The following is a 5,304-nucleotide window of genomic DNA, read 5'->3' as shown; positions in this document are numbered from 1 at the left end:
TTCCCCTGCACTGCCTCCCCAGCACCCCGAGCAGTCTTCACACAGCCACCCCAGTCCACCCCCAAATGACCTCCCCTGCACCCCAGGAAGGGCAAACTCCAGCTAGGTGCCCTAGGAACTGCACCTCGCCACGGCTGTGGCCTCACCTCCTCAGCTTCAACTGGCTCCACCCTCAAGGAGTCCCACCCTTGGGCCTCCGCCTGGGCGGCACCTGCGGTCCTCTAAGCAGGGGCGCAGCGGCATCCGGGCAACCCAGACCCTGCTGCTCCTGGTCCTGGTGGGGAATGCAGGCCCCAGACTTCCCAGCGGCGGGCGGGACGGGGGCCTGTCAGTGGGCATTCGCACCTACCCTGCGCCCGGGGCCCCTGTGCCTGCCACTCCCGCCGTCACTCCCCAGGCTGGTGGCACCAGGACGTCAATGACACAAGGACCACTGGGGGCTGCAGTGAGGCCCCGAGGCCGGCTGTCCGGAAGCGGTTAAGTGCAGGCCCCTGCAGCTCCTGGGCCCCAAAGGAGGAAGGCCACGCCCGGCCCTGACCTCCGCCCCCCAGAGGAACAGCCACCAGGATGCCACCAGCCACACCTCGCCTGAGCTCTCCGCCTCCTGCAGCAGAGTGGCCTGAAAACCCGAGGCCCTTCCTCTCTGCTGGTCCTGGGCAACTGGGGCGTCACTCTGGGCCGCACCCACCCCAGGAGGCAAGGGAGGTCCTACGGAGATGCCTCGATGGTGGTACCCAGGCCTCGCCCCTCCCCGCCTCCTCAGGCTGGCTTCCTGGGGCAGGGAGCTCCGAGCTCGCTGGGAGGGAGGGTGGGTGGGGCCCCACCAGCAGGTGGACAGGTGGAGGTCTGCGGCCTGGGGGCGAGTGGGGCCCTCCCTACCAAGCCTGACCCGAGCCTCGGTGAGGGGCTCACTCCTCCCCGCCCACGCCGCCCCCCCTCCTCCCTCCCCCACACCCTGAGGGCACCCCAACCCAAATGGGTGAAGGGGCAGCCGCCCCTTTCCCTCTCCCACCCAGCGGCCCAGCTCCCCCTCATCGCAAAGACCCCCGGGAGGCAGGGAGGGCGCAGGGCGGGGAGGCCCAAGCCTTACCTTGAAGGTCAGGGTTGCAGAACGACTCCTGGTTCAGTTCAGACGAGGCTGGGCGCCTCCCCCAGGTGACCCCCCTGATGCCCAGGAGAAGCGCAGTCCTTGGGGGGGTTCCCAAGCCCCTGCCCACCTGGGCCCAGAGTAAAACCTGAACCCGCCCCCCCCAGCTGGGGCGACTCTATTCCAGCTCTGCGCCCGCTGGCCTGTGACCTCAGGGAGCCCCTCCGCCCTCCAGCTCGGGGTCCTTGAATGAGGAGCCTACTTCCTGCCTGGGGCGGGGGCACACAAACAACGGGGACAGTGCAGTGAGGCCCTGGTGGGGGCCCAGCCCCCTGGAGCCCCTCCTTCCTGCAGCCTGACCGCTCCCTTCCCCCTGGCCCCCTGGGTCCTCCCCGCCTGCCTGAGCTTGTACATGCGCACGCGCACACACACAGCGTTCTTGCTGCCATGAAGTGGAGGCAGGGACACGTGCTGAGGTCAACAGAGGAGGCCACATTCCAGGTCCAGGAGCCACACAAGACTCCAGGGGAAGGTAACCACGGGACCTGTATTCCGAGCCGGAGGCCCGCTTCAAGCACCTGTGGCAAGAGCCAGGCAGGCGCCCGCCACGCACCACTGTGCAGAAGGGGCTCCAAGGCACAGCCACCCTTGCTCCTGGCCGGGCCCTCAGGCCCTGGATGTGCTGCCCCAGGGACCAGGGCCAGGGGGCCAGCTGCTTTTCCCTACATGACATGCTGAACCTCACGCCCCCAGAGCTGAGCTTGGGATTTTTTTTTTTTTTTTTCTTTTTAGGGCTGCACGTGTACAGCATATGGAGGTTCCCAGGCTAGGGGTGGAATTGGAGCTGCAGCTGCCGGCCTACACCACAGCCACGGCAATACCAGATCCTTAACCCACTGAGCAGGGCCAGGGATTAACCCCGCATCCTCATGGATACCAGTTGGGTTCTTAACCTGCTGAGCCACAGCGGGAACTCCTAAGCTTGGAATCTTAATTACCATTTGAGAAACTTGCTCAAAGTTGTGTGGCTGAGCATGGAGTGAAGCCCCTCCAAGAACCGCAGTGCTGCCCGCATGGACCGAGGGCCACCACGGGCTCTGCAGGTCAGTCCCCTGCCTCGGTGGCCTCAGTGACCTCAGAGCAGGTGCCCAGTCACTCTTTAGTCCCCAGGCTGAGTGTGGACGGTACACAGCGCCCCGTGTCAGGCTGGACGCAAACCCCTCCCTCTTTCCCGGGGCTCCAAGTCTGTGCTCAGAACTTGGATAAAACCCAGGAGCCGACACTTTTGCTCACATTAAGTTAAAAACAAGGCCCAGCATCTTGGGCACGTGGAACATAACCATCAAAGATTTGCTACATGAATGGCCTGCAGCTGTTGACAGGGCCCCCCGGGCTCTGGCCTGGGCGGCACAGCCCAATGTTTGCCGGTGCCAGTCTCACGACCGAGGCACCCTGTTTCATGTCCCCACGCCCAGGGGGCCACCCTAGGTACAGGCCACGCTCAGCACAGAACAAAGGCCTGCCTGGGAGAAGTCAGAGCAGGCCCCGCCCGGCTGCCCCGCAGGACAGGAAGGGGCACGTGGATGAGAGACAGAGTCCCCACGGCCCTTCTGCTGGGAGAGACTTTTCTGACCTCAGCGGATGGGTGCCTGGCCCTGGTGGGGACTCGATCAACACCCCCCCACCCACCAACACTTAGCGAGCAGCCGCTCTTCTCAAGCCCAGGCATCGTCCACCCCACACGAAGAGCAGCCCTGCTCTCCTGGAGCGTTCAGTCTGCTGGGCGGCTGACCCCCGCCCAGGCAATGCCCCAGGAGGACGAGGCGGGGGCAGAGGAAGATCAGGGAGAACCTCCCCGGTGCAGGAACATTTGGGCAAAGGTCTGAAGAGCTAAGGAGTGAGACGGGCAGACATCTGGGGAAGCACATTCTAGCCAGGAAACCAGCCAGTGCAAAGGCCCTGAGGTGCACACAGAGGAGAACCGTGGGGCTGAAGCCAAGACAGCAAGGGCGGCAGGGGCACCTGGAGCCTGGCAGTGTGGGCCTGCTCACACGGCTGTAAGAATCTTAGCTTTGACGCTGAAACAGACACCTCCTTGAGGGTGTCAGTGGGGAATGACTGGGGCGAGGCGCAGGTAGGAAGCTATTCATTCATCTAGAGCAGGGGTTTGCAACCATTTCTGTAAAGGGCTGGAGAGCAAGTATTCCTGGCTTTGCATGTCACAGGGTCTCAGCAGCAGCTCCTCAACTTGGCCTGCACTGGGAAAGCAGCTTTGTAGGGGGTCCGTGAATCAGTGGGCGTGCCTGTGTTTCAGTCCAACGAACTCCACTCAGGACACTGACATGTGAGTTTCATAGAACATTCTTTTTCATGTGGTGACATTTTTTTTTAATATTCTTCCCCCAGCCATTGAAAAATGAGAAAATATTCCTAGCTCAGGAGCTGAACATAAACAGGTGGCAGGCAGGACTTGGACTCTGGCCATAGTTTGCTGCCCCCTGAGCTTTACAACAAACATCCACCCCTCCTCTGTGCCAGGCAGCACTCCAGGAGGCTGGCTCCAGCAGTTAGAACAAAAGAACAAAACCCTGCCGCTAGAGATCTGATAATAAAGTCAATTACAGAGTCGAGAAGGTCCTAAGTCCTCACCTGCTTGGCTCAGTCACAGAAGTCAGGCACTGAGGCTTGGGTGCAACCAGTGGTGGAGGGGGTGCAGCCACAGGGGAGGGGGTCATGGAGGCCATGGGCGGGGGGGAGCCCCAGGGGGCACTCATCTCACCGAACAAGGCCAATCATTGTTTCTTTTGTTGTTGGTGTTTGGCCTTACTGGCTGGCACATGGAAGTTGCCCAGTCAGGGATCAAAACTGAGCTGCAGCTACAACAATGCCAGATCCTTAACCCACTGCACAGGGTCTGGGATAGAACCCAGGTCGCTGCAGAGTCAAAGCTGGATCCTTAACTCGCTGCACCACAGCAGGAACTCCTAGTAATTGTTGAATGAAAGACTTTTGTAGTCATCACGTTAAGACTAGTGAACATATCTGGAGTTCCCGCCGTGGGGCAGTGGGTAACGAATCCGACTAGGAACCATGAGGTTGCGGGTTCCATCCCTGGCCTTGCTCAGTGGATTAAGGATCCGGCGTTGCCATAAGCTGTGGTGTAGGTCGCAGACGCGGCTCGGATCCCGCGTTGCTGTGGCTCTGGCGTAGGCCGATTAGACCCCTAGCCTGGGAACCTCCATATGCCGCGGGGGAGCGGCTCAAGAAAAAGGCAAAAAGACAAAAAAAAAAAAAAAAAGACTAGTGAACATATCTGTCTCACTTTCATACAAAATCAGCTGTAGTCTAAAACAGGATGGGCTTCTGGGCCAAATTCAGTCTGCAGAGAAATTTGTATTAGGCAATTGCACATTAAATGTCCGGAGGTCTTTCTTACATGCACCGGAAGACAACCAGAGTTCCACCTGGTCGGCACCTGCTGCCGCTGGGCCTCGGAAGCCAGAGCCCGCCAGTCCGGGCTGCAATGGAAGGGTCTCTCTTGCCCCCCAGTCCCTATAGGGGTTAAGTTTTAATCCCTGTTTTACAGGGACCGAGGTCGCGCAAGGCAGCACCTTATCGCCTTAGACTTAAGGGCTTAAGCGCACCCAGCACGTGGTGCAGAGCCCTTCGGAACCCCTCTGCGAGAAGGACACTAGGTGCCGATTCGGGGTAAGCCGGCCTCAGGGCTCCTAGGCTGGTGGGCTCCCCTCCTCGCGGGCCCCGCGGCCGGCCGGGCTACCTGCAAGCATCTGGGCGCACCTGCTGCCAGAACCCAGCCCCCGCCGCGCCGCAGTCCCCGCTGCCCCAGCATGTCTGCAGCCTCTCCACCGCCTACCGCTGAGCCGCCGGGAACACGCTGGGACGCGCTCTCCAGCGACTCCGAACCCTGCCGCAGCCCCGGGACGCAGCCCCGGAGGCAGGACCTGCGCGCGGAGACAGCGCCTGTGCAGCCCGCCCACACTGGCTCGGGGGCGGTGGCGGCGCCTGCGCGGTCGGCCCGCATCGGCCAGGGGCGGAGGCTGCGCCTGCGCAGTCGGCCCGGGCCGCCCCGTCAGCGCCGCCTCGGCCCCTCGAGCTGCCCATCCGGCCGCCCCGGGGTGGGACGGGCATGCGGGCAGTGCGCCTGCGCGCGCCGGCCCCGCTCCCGGCCCCGCCCCGCGCCGCGCGGGGCCCTGGGA

Source organism: Sus scrofa, chromosome 5 (genome assembly GCF_000003025.6).
Source record: "Sus scrofa isolate TJ Tabasco breed Duroc chromosome 5, Sscrofa11.1, whole genome shotgun sequence".
NCBI lineage: Eukaryota > Metazoa > Chordata > Mammalia > Artiodactyla > Suidae > Sus > Sus scrofa.
The sequence above is the reverse complement of the archived record's forward strand: the minus strand, read 5'-3'. Positions refer to the sequence as shown.